Source organism: Salvia miltiorrhiza, chromosome 5 (genome assembly GCF_028751815.1).
Source record: "Salvia miltiorrhiza cultivar Shanhuang (shh) chromosome 5, IMPLAD_Smil_shh, whole genome shotgun sequence".
Classification (NCBI taxonomy): Eukaryota; Viridiplantae; Streptophyta; class Magnoliopsida; order Lamiales; family Lamiaceae; genus Salvia; species Salvia miltiorrhiza.
In genome coordinates, this window is record NC_080391.1 from 36,277,089 (window position 1) to 36,289,047 (window position 11,959).

Genomic DNA, 11,959 nt, shown 5'->3' on the forward strand with positions numbered 1-11,959 from the left:
TTTTAAAACACATGTTTGAACATGGAGTTTCCAAAGCAAATTCAACATCAATGTGACAATCTTTAAACCACTTCTAATTAGTGCATATCCATAAGTCATTTGTCACGACCGCACTTGCTAAGGATAGCAAATTCGGGGAAACCGCGACTAGGGGAGGGGATTTAGGAGCGGGATTAGAAAGGGACATGCTTAGCTTCTTGATGACTCGACTTTGTATAAGGGAAACATTCAAAAACTAGATATTAACAAAGGCCACAAGGGGACCGTACATAATATTATCCAAAAGGGTACTCAATGAGTTCAAGTACATTGTTAAATAATACATATTGTTTGACAAATGACATAATATCTTTTCGTAATCAGTGTTCGCAGCGGAAAAACAACAATTTGAGTATATGTATGAAGACATATACTCCACTCTGAGGTTCTCGTCCTAGATTGACAAAAGCTCCGCTTGCATACTACATCCCCGATCACAGCTCAACCTGCACATTTAAAAATACATGCAGGGCTAAGTACGGGAGTACTTAGTGGACACTTGCCGAAATTTACATACATGCATAATATTTTATTGTCAAGCCCTTAACAGTAGTAAGATACGAGGGTTTTCCTTTAAAGACTCGTATTTACCTAAAATAACATCATTTCTTTCATCAATAACCCGCGCAGGCATTTTAATATCATTAATCACCATATCAGTAACTCGTGCCGAGAGGGAGGCCTCCCTCTACGGTCACTATGATCGGCCAACCCGCTAGATGACTCACGATCACAAGGGTGTACACTAATTCCGAAGGGATTTGCGGTCCCATCCGGAATCCGAATTCGATTAACATCAGATAGGCAATTAATAACAAAACATAAAGTATTTTAGGCATTGACAACATCATTCAAATTCATAAGGATAAAGTCTTAACAATTCTACTATATGGTTTTAGTTTATATGTAAGAAAGCCCACCTGGTAGTGGAGACTCACGACTAAGCCTTAAACTCTTGCATTCAACCTTGATTCGGAAAAGAATAACGTAAGGTCTTAGTCCGAGGAAATTCTCAAATAAATGAGGATGCGTAATGTAATTATGCATGGCTCATATTCCTTTTTATTAAACAATTAACCCAACTAGGTTCCGTCCCATGAAGTCAAGTAATTAACTACATTGATTCGTTCTCATTAGGGTGTTCTAAACTGCCAGTAAAAATATAATAATCTCCCTTCGTGTAAGCAAGGGAAAGAAAATAATAAAGATTTAAACACCTTATGTTCTCTTCTCTTTCTCTCCCTCTCTCTCTCTCTCTCTCTCGGTCTGCTCTGCTTCCTCGCTTTCTGCTCTGGAGGTCAGCTCTGGCCTCTAAGTCAGCTCTGGCTGAGTTAGCTCTGTGGCGAAGTGATTCCTCTGGCGAGGAACGATTCCTCTGGTGAAAGTGATTCCTCTGGCGAAGTGATTCCTCTGGCGAAGTGATTCCTTTGGCGAGACCATTTCTCTGGTCTGGCATTTTCTCCGCTCTGCTCTGGTCATTCCTCTGGCCATTCCTCTGCTCTGGGAAGAACGACGGGGACTCCAGTTTCCAAAACTAGAATTCTCTGTCCTTATCTCGCCTCGATTTTCACTCGTATACAGACCTTAATCTCTATGTGAGCATGCTATGATTATTCACGTTCGTCTACGTTTAAAGCTAAAGTTCTCGTCGTTCATCGAGGTTTCAAGTTGTAGGTTCCACAAAAACGTGACTTAACATGCTTTTTGTTCATTCGTTTACAGCCCATAAAACATGATTTCTGCGAGTGTGATTCATGCCGATTGGAGTAGCAACAGAGGTCGAAGGTTACCTTGATATATCGCGTGCTTTGGTTGGGTAAAGAACGATGGTTTCTCTCTCGCTTTTTTTAGCATCGAGGTGCAAACTGAAAATGAAATGGCTGTTGTTGTTATGCCGAAAATAGGTGGAAAGAAACATGGCGAGGGAAGGAAAAATAAGCCGAGTTTTTACCTTGTTCAAGTCGCAGCAAGAATCTCGCTCTACTCCCCTTCGTGCGAGGCGTCGAGAGAGATGAAACTTCTTGTTGTTGCTGCTGAAAATTCTAAGTGTTGAAAGGAGAAAGGGGTGGCTCAAGGATTGAAGAGTGAATTTATACTTGGAGCTCGGTTGATGTGCACTTGAGTGCTAAAAGGAGGAGCATGGTTGTAGTGTGGCTGAACTGACATGTTAGGTGTACTTGGGCATGGCTTGTTGCATGGGGAAGAGCTGCTGCTGCAGCACACCTTTCTCACCCTTTTTTCCTTCTTTTCCTTAAATCTAGGATGTGGCAGACGTAGAGAGGTGTAGGGTGGGCGTGTGATGTGATCTAAATAAAAGATCTAAAATAAAACCCTTCAGTGTTGGTTTCTCTGTATTAGAAATACTGGTTTCGTGTTTGCTAAAATCGATAAATGCTAAATTAAATCCGTAGATTTAATTCGTTCGTCATTCTAATACTTAAATTAAATCCGTAGATTTAATTAGCTTCAAAGTCGGAAATAATTCACGACTTAAGTAACAACATGAAATAAACTCCATCTTTATTAATAAATAACACAACTTCGCTAAGTTGGTTATAACTGAGTAATAATAATTCATCGACTCAAAGATTCTCGTCGCGGTCTTAAACACGCGAAGATAAATAAAAATGCATACTGCTAGTGTAGTGACTCTGTCTCCAAAATACGTAATTCAGAAACATAGTTGAAATCATAAGGTGCTTCATTTACTAGCAGATAGATAAATAAACACGCAATACTGGAATTAAATACTGATAAAAGAGCGGGTTGTTACATCATTGCACACTTACTCATCATTCAATCCTCTTCGCTTGCACTGTACATCCATTAGGCTCGCAATTTGAACTCTTGGATGCACGGCAACAAAATTATCATCTGAACTCTCTTCGTCCTCGGATATGTCCTTCAAGTTTTTTTCTACACATGACCAAACAACTCATTAATATAAGTGACTTCATTATTAATGCACATGGATAGATCATTCAAAAGGACTAGACATATCTTAAAGCATAAGAATTATCAACTAATAAATAAAAATAATATTTATGTGAACTATATATCTTTACAAAAAAAGAAGCAAAATCAATTATCATAATTAAAATCCAGCTGCAAATAAATGGACAAGAACAAGTTCACATTTATTAATCAACCTAGTACTCCCATCCGTGCGATGCACGACGAATATCGAAACTAAACGATATGTTTTGATTTTAAAAATAATATTTATGTGAACTATATATCTTTACAAAAAAAAGCAAAATCAATTATCAATTATCATAATTAAAATCCAACTGCAAATAAATGCACAAGAACAAGTTCACATTTATTAATCAAATAGCTCATGTCCAAGTGATGCAAGATTCAACCTACATTAAATATTGTTTACTTTATATATGATCATGAACACATTCACATACACTAAAAACATATCATGCATAATGCATAAGAATCCTTAACAGATGAATATATTTAATATTTAGGATAACTAAATAAATACAGTAAATAGGCCATACCAGGTTTCATAATTAAAATCAATATGCAAATAATTTCACAAGACCAAGTTCACATTTAATAATCAAACAACTCCCTCGCCTAGTGATGAAAGATTCAACCTAGATTATTAACTACTTTTATAGGATATGCTCGTGAACAAAATTAGATGCACTAAAACTAAATGCTAATGCACAAGAATTTTAACCTATTGAATAAAATTATATATTATATGAACTAAATACATCCACCATTTAAAACCACACCAGATATCATAAATTAAATCCAGAAACAAATAAATGCACAAATAAGCAAAAAAAATGTAACTCTTTTAGAATAAGCAACATAAAAATTTCAGAATAAAACACCCCATTCATTGAACAATAACTCTTTCACAGCCAAAAAAATCTAAGTCATATTCACTAGGAGAAAAAATAGAAAGAATTCATTTATACTCTAAAAGAAAATGAATTGCTTCCCAACATATATTATCCACATTAAAAATATTATTTTTACTTGTTGTGCACAATCTCTTTCTTCTCTTTTCTTATTGTATTCTCTTTCTAACCTTTTATCGAGCAGTTTGTGTGCAGATTTCTTCTCTATTCTTAGTTTGTTTTCAGTGTTCCAGTTGAGCACTTGGTAGGGACGATTTGGCAGCAGGTTGGGATGTGAAGTGCAATGAACTAACAATAACTAATTAGAATATAAAAATATTTAACCATCTATACAAATCATAAATTTTTTGAAAAGCAATAGCATCCCAGCAAATCAAAAAGGACATTCACAAAAAAGCAATAAAATCAAGAAAAAAGAGAATTCTTTTTCCACATCCATTTGCATAGCATTGAAAAAAAATCACAACTTTAAACAAAAAAACACAACACTGATAACAACAAACCTCTGCGTTTTTTATGAACACACTATTTTCACCTCTTTTTCAACCAGATCAACTCTTTCAAAAGTGAAAAAAATAACCGCAGTTAATCGATTGTACAGATCGTGTTGAACAAAATGGGATTCGAAAATTCTGGAATAAATAAACGATTGAAAAACCAAAAAAAAAATCCTTTTCATCGCAACTTACTGTTCACGCCTCCTGTTCACTACGAAGATCTTCATCTTCACTACTCGACCTAATTGGATGAAGCCCTAGTTCTACTCACCACGAAAGAAAAGTAAAAAAAAACTTATGAATTTGCTTCCTATTCATTTGCGGTGGGAGTAAAATAATTGATAGGTAAATGTAAATCTATTCATTAATTATATCCGGGAATCGAGGAAGTGGGTGGGACGATTTTTTAGGGGTCAACGAAAAAATGACTGAAAACTCCTTATCTTAGTGTGAACACATCTAAAATAACTAAACAATAAAATTCGGTTTTAATCTCCCAAATTAAGATTGGCCGTTGGATCTATAAGATCCTATGGTATATATTTTATCTTAGTTTTAACATTTATATAGGGGTCAGTGGAGCGCGCCCCTATATATATATATATATGTGTGTGTGTTTTTCATACTTGGATAATGATCAAGCCTTTCGTAGGCTTTAAGGAATTATATGGTTCAAATTATTTTAATTCTTGTTAGGGCAGCCGCCAAACAAGATTTATGAGAAAAGCCAAATATTTTCTTCTTCCCTTGCAAGTCTCCGTTCATTCCCCTTTCTTCATTTTGTGTTTTTCTCTTTTCTAGCCAAGCTCCAAGAACGTATCTAAGGTAAGAGCTCTTGGATTAAACCTTATTGATAGTGGAATTAAAGGAAATTCTCCTCTGTCTTCTTTATGTTATTTCAAAAAATAGGCTGTTGGGGAAGAAAACGATTTGCTCTTGTATCATGTTGATTACTACATGTTTCAAGTTAGTTATTGTTTAGAATTAAGTAGTATGATGAAAGAAATCAAAACCCTACCCCAAAGCTTCGATTTTTGACCCCCCTCAAGAACCCTAGAATTTCATCTTCTTTATTTCCATCAATTGGCTGCGTATATATATTTATATGTTTGTTTGGGAATCATTGAGATTTAGTTGAGTTTTTATTTGCAAGAAATCATGATTTTCTAATAGTTTAGTTTCAATGAATTTGGGAATTCTTGATATAAGATAGCTACATGTTTGATGCTTGTGTAATTGTACTCTTTGAGTTGTAAAATGAGATTATATGATAATAATTGGAGGATATTAAGCATGCTATGTTGATGTGTTGAACATGAATTAAGTTAAGCTAAAGCATGCTAATGTGTATTAAGATGATGTATTTGAGTTCCTATAGCTTTTATTTGAGAAAAATATGAGTAATATGTCAATGAGCATTGCTGTCAGTTTTCGGGTTGGACAGAACAGTATGTTTCGGGGTACTTTTGATAATATTTTCGTAGTCCAAATAACTTGAAATTTTTACTGTAATAACTTCATCATGTGTAGTCGTTCTCTACAAAATTCCAGCTAAATCCAAGACCATTAGATATGCTAAATTATTTTCTGAAAAGTACTGCGCGAAGCAGCAAGGTTTGTGGCAGATTCTGCCTTTTGTGAGATAATTTCGTATACACTTGATGTATTGTATTTTTGTAACTTTCTAATAAAAATAGACTTTGAGATATTTCTAAAAATGTAAAGCTTGTATTTTTCTTTAAAGAGGTTGATTTTATATGATATTTCAAAGTTGAGATTCGTATATGATTACATATTTGAAGTTACTTACTTGGGATAGTTGAGTAGAACTATGCTTAAGTCATTGGTCAATTCTTGAATTGATGTTTTAGTTATTAATTGTAAGCTAATCTATATAGAATGGATTAGTTTGATCTTAAACTTTTTCAACTTGAGATATCCCAAGAGATATGATGTTACTGTTTGCTTTTAGTTAATTAAGTCCATAAAAGTAGAATACTCAGATTAGAGGATGCAACTTTCAAGCGATAGAAGTTTCATTCAAGATTTATTTTCTATTTACTTATTGTTATCTAATCTTACGTGGGCACCTCATTATAGTGAAGGTTCGAGTGGAAACATAAAGTAAACAGGCAAGGACTGCTATTTCATTAAGAGTATCAGGTGGGCTTACTAACTCAAGAAGAAAAGATGCATACTTTATTATATGAGGTTTAAGTGTATGCATTTATTTTCAAGTTATCGACTTGCCAATATTTGAGATTTATACGATACCATCTACATAGAAGAACGAATTCGGGTCCTGAGCGAGTCAGGATTTGTGTACACAGAGTTGACAGTTAACCTTTGAGTTAGCTTGTCATCGTGTTTGAGAAGGAGGCCTACTTCTCAACCCTTAAAGTTATATGATGCGTAGATATGGTACATACATGTTAATTATCTGCAGACGTATATGATGTTATGATGATTACAGAGAAGTTTTACAGTTTTTGCATGCACATGTTATTTAAATAAAGCTCATGTGTGATGCTTGAGATGGCAAGTTCAATATATAGCTCTAAGAGCAAGCTTTAAAGTTATTTCGGCATGACCATTGAGTGCTTTTTGGTACTCAGCCCTGCATATGTTTCTCAATATGCAGGTTAAGCTGTGATGCAGATGGAAGCGAGCAGAGCAAAGTCTTGATGTTAATGTGTTAAATTAGGCTCAAGATTTCATGTCCTCATACATGTAATCCACTTGAGTTATTTTCGCTGCAACACTTAATGTACTTTACTTATTTGATGTGTTGTACAGATTTTTAAACCAATAGCTTCGAGAATTATGTCACTTAGACAACTTGTCGTTGTGTTATTGTAAGTTGTCTACTCGTGAGTTTTAAAAGTGATTGTTTATGATTACCAAACATTATGGTAAAATATTGTTTAAGCAAGATGATTATTTTTATTGAAACCTCTTTTATTTTCCATTTTCTTTCTCCGTTTCCCGGTCACACTTTTCCCCGGCTTAACTATACACTAGCTTAGGTCGGGCTGTGACAAAAAGACCGCAATGGTACAACAATATGCAAAGCTGCAGTGTCAAAGGGCATTGAGGTCATTAGCCTTAGCAGGTGCAAGAATGCAGCTTGAATAAGCTGAATAACGTTTTCTCTTTCATATGACAGTAAAGTCCTATATGTTCTCATACAAAATTCACTGATGATTATGAACTTTATTTGTTAATAGGTCCGGCCGACCATCTTTCTCGGACGCATGGGTAGATCAGGTCACTTGGCTTACAGACAAGTTCTTTTTTTCTTTTATGTGGCTAATGACTAATATAGAGTGCATTTTGATCATTCAAGAGGTATTTTGTTTTCATACACTCTTCAAATTTTACTCCCAGTGAGGAACAGAGGCAAATGATCAACAACGAGGCTAATATAGTAGCAGTAAATGTTGCTAAAGAATTTGGTGATTATTCGTTCATTTCATATTATCCAACCAAAACAGAGTAGCTTATAGAGACCGATTCAATTTCTATTCAGTGTTTCAATGTGAAAGTATATTTATAATGTTTTTCCACTACGAGTGCACTATTACCAATCCCATTGCCCTTCATAAGCTAAGCACCTGCTACATGTGTTTCCCCCTCCCCCCCTATTGAGATTAACTTGGATAGAGAGACATGAGAGTGTATAATGAAAATGATAATCAGAAGTTTCATGTTAAGTGAGGTAATGGGAAAAGCATGTCTTGGCTGAGTTGACGTTAGTAGGGCTGTAAACGAGTCGAGCCGAGCTGAATACCAGTGGGCTTGAGCTTGGCTCGTTTAAATATTCGGGTGTTCGAGCTTGGCTCGAGCTCAATTCGAGCTTTTATCTAATTGTTTGAGCTCGGTTTGTGACCCACTTATCGAGCTCGAGCTCGGTTCGAGTTCAGCTCGTGTGATACTCGATAATATCGAATTCGAGCTAAAGCTTGAGCTCGGCTCGTGTGATACTCGATAATGTCGAATTCGAGCTTGTGCTTGAGCTTGGCTCGTTAGATGTTCGTATACATAATTTTCGAGCTCGAATTTGTTAAGAATTTAGAAACAATTTCTTAATTAATATGTTACTCGAGCTCGAACTCGAGTTCGTCTTGTTTACAACTCGTGTACTAGCTCGATTGAAGGTTCGTGAATAGGCTCGCAAACATGTTTGTGAACAATCGAATCCAAACATGTTTGTGAGCTTAGCGAGCCGAGTGCTGTCAGGCTCGAACTTGGATCGATAAAACTATCAAGCTCGAAATCAAGCTCGAGCTCAGCTCGTTTACTATCGAATCGAGCTTCGAACGAGCTTTTTTCGAGCCGAATCTCGAATAGCTTGCGAGTAGCTCTGTTCATTTATAACCCTGGACGTTAGCACCTAAGCAGTTTATTCCGATCAAATCCCAATTGTTTGAACGATGGTATCTTGTTACAGCTTACAACCCATTCTCAGCATACAATCTTATCTTATATGCTTATTGAGCTACTAAGTTGAGGACTATGGTACTGTCATCAAAGGCATGCTAATATATCATTCGCCCATATGCTTTATCTTAACTATTTTGATTCATTTCTTATTTACTTTGTTTTATCACTGCCTTGATTCATAGTTATTTAGTTTTCAATATTACTTATCCCTACAAACATACTAAGTAGGTTTGGGTTTGAGTAATCTTGAGTATGCTTGCTCTACATTATTCAAACACAAATATTTTAGCAATGCTATTTCTTTTCCTGTTTTCTTTTCTCCCTTTTTTCATGTTCAAATTTGTCGGTGAAGCTTAAGAAGAATAAATTCAATTGAGAAGGACACATTTTTGGTCATTAAGTTAGCATGTCATCTACATTGAGATGTCCTGCAATCAGTTTGTGTTTAATGGATCAATCATTTACTTTCATTTCTATGCAAGTTCATATTGATCTCGGTTCATGATTACAATCTGCCATCATTTCTACCGTCGAATGGTTACTTCAACAGAAAAATGAAATCTGAATCTAAGTATCCAGCTTCAGGTAATTGGCGACTACCTTTATTATTTAGGTTGTGAGTGATTCATCTCTGCCCCGTGCAATTTCGTCTCTCAACAATGCTTTCTCATATAACATTGATAGTCTACGACTGAACTTGGGTAGGCGTTGTCTTCAGACGAAAGATTGATGGTCTTGAGATTCCGCTGGACTTGATTGGGGAACCAGTAGAGAACCTTTTGAACGCGATATAGAATTTTACAAGGCCTTTCAACTCTTTCCCTGCCTCTCATCTACTGTTGGCTCCCCCGGTCAGTGTAGATGACGCGCGTTTGCACTCGTAAAATGTCGTCTCTGATGATGATTTCTTGGGTATTTTCACTATCGAGGCGTTTTCAATTCTTAAAGACTTATATTCTAAAAAAAAAAAAATCTTGATGACTTATGCTTCAATCACATACACGACCCCCATGTAGATGTATTAAAAATATATTAATAATCACTTTATCAATGTAAATAGTTGTTCATATGTCCTAGTTGCATCATGAGCAAGTAAATTGAGTTTAACCTTATGTAGATGTGTGTATATATATATATATATATATATACACACATATATTATATTAATAATCACTTTATCAATGTAAATAGTTATTCATATGTCCTAGTTCCATCATCAGCAAGTAAATTGAGTTTATGAATCGGTTAATTGTAAATTTTAACGTAATTTTCCATCAGATTAGTATTTTTAATATCTTTTTAAATGTTGCAATTACAATGCAATTTTTAAATTTTCTTGAGCGTCAAATATAAAAGTCTATGAGAACACTATGTTCCAATAAACACAATTGATTCACAACACCAAAACCATTGTACATGTCAAATTCCACTCAATAACAAAATTCGGGAGTATTATAATTGCAAGAGAATTGGTATAAGTTTCAGTTGCAATTGCGACATTTAAAAAGTCATGTTATAAATGACAAATTCAATGAAAGTTTTTATTAAAATTGACAATTAACCCATTATAAAACACGATTTTATTTGCTAATAATGTAACTTTGACGTATGAACAATTATTTATAAATAAATTATTTAAATGTGCGAAAAAAAAATATTATAAGAGGAAGATAGTTGCATGAAATGATATCTTATGTGTACGTGTATATCATATTTGTGTGCAAGCTGGATTTTATCAACTAGTCTGCAATCGTAGAATTTATTGGCGAAGACAAGTTAGTGGTCACTAATGAAAATAATAGGGAAATAAGGTCTCGAGAAGGCTCTCTACCATATGTCGCGGGGACTTGGTTCGATTTGAGCTGTCGGGCGGATAGAGAATGCAATACTTCGACCCAGTTAGGAGTAGGTTTGTTTTAGCTTTTCTCTGGTTTCTATTGCAGGTGGTCCGATCTATTAGTAAAAGGAGGAATCTTCTTATGAGTTCCAACATCGTTTGTTCTTTTATGCTTTCAGCCAAAGTGGAAAAGAAGAAAATGGTAGGGAGATTCGACATGGTGATGATTGATCAGTTCAGCCCAAACCACTAGGTAGTCAAGATACCTGGACAATTGAATCAACCAATCTCTTTTCAACCCCAAATCCTTGATTTGGTGAGGAAAGACTGCACTGCTTTGGGCCCAGGAAGTGAATGGAATGAGCTAGAACTACTGCTACCGTGGAATCCGCGATCACACATGAGTACCTCGCCACAAGGAGTTATCTACATCGAGTCTTTCGATTGAAAGAGGGAGGCGAAAATGGCGGGGATATGGCACAAAAAAGTATCTCTCAAAATAAACTTCCCGTTTAGACTACGCAGAGGAGATCTGCTCGGTTTGTCTTGATTTTCGATTGATGAACATGAACTCTTTTTTTGTTTTTGACTGGCTACGTTTGGACCCTTCGCCTGCTTAGAAGTGATACGCTTAAGAGTTAGTCAATCGAAAAGAACCGTAGGAAGAGCTTCACGCCAACCAACGGACTTCATAACCTTACTCAATGCTACCACCTTCTGCCATGATTGATGGGCGCCTAATTCCAATACAAAACAATAGGGGTCTATCAGTGCAAGTAATTTTGCCTGCCCCTTTCATTTCCGTGCCGAAGGAAATGCCTTTTTACCTTAGCCTTAACTTAGTCCTATGTTGGGTACTTGATCATTAACCAAGACTCTCAGTAATCAAACAATCGGATATGCGTCGAAAACAATACTTGATGCCGATTTGGAATCTACAATTAATTCAATTGTATTAATTAAAAAACCTATTATTAGTGCAATATCAAGCATACAATTGGGTAAAATAATTAAATAAATATAGTTGGTTTCAACATTATTATAAACCATAAAAAGAAAGTCATAAATTAAGGAACATGTTGCATCAATACTCGTGTTTTCAGTAAATTAACTACAACATCGTATCATCATAAATCTTGCATTCTGCATCAGAAATTTCAAATAATTCATCTAGTGAAACGACAAGTCCAATGATGAATACGCAAAATTGATCGTTTAACCATCTAATAATATGTTAATCAGCACATTCTACTCTA

General features: G+C 35.3%; 2 long non-coding RNA genes across 4 annotated transcripts; one reads left to right on the forward strand and one right to left on the reverse strand.

Annotated features, from left to right (window-relative positions):
• Window positions 1-216: 216 nt before the first annotated feature.
• LOC130987039 (uncharacterized) lies at window positions 217-4,862 on the reverse strand. 2 transcript variants are annotated; one of them, XR_009089547.1, is made up of 3 exons: window positions 4,616-4,862; window positions 2,829-2,955; window positions 217-485 (listed from the first exon to the last, which is right to left on the reverse strand). It is a non-coding gene; the product is annotated as an uncharacterized LOC130987039 (long non-coding RNA). The 2 variants fall into 2 exon arrangements; XR_009089546.1 differs by having other exon boundaries at window positions 217-1,904; window positions 1,991-2,955; window positions 4,616-4,825.
• A 164-nt stretch (window positions 4,863-5,026) lies between these two features.
• On the forward strand, window positions 5,027-8,010 carry LOC130987038 (uncharacterized). Of its 2 annotated transcripts, XR_009089545.1 has the most exons (4): window positions 5,027-5,248; window positions 6,524-6,586; window positions 7,065-7,535; window positions 7,651-8,010. It is a non-coding gene; the product is annotated as an uncharacterized LOC130987038 (long non-coding RNA). The 2 variants fall into 2 exon arrangements; XR_009089544.1 differs by having other exon boundaries at window positions 5,033-7,535.
• The last annotated feature ends 3,949 nt before the right edge of the window (window positions 8,011-11,959 follow it).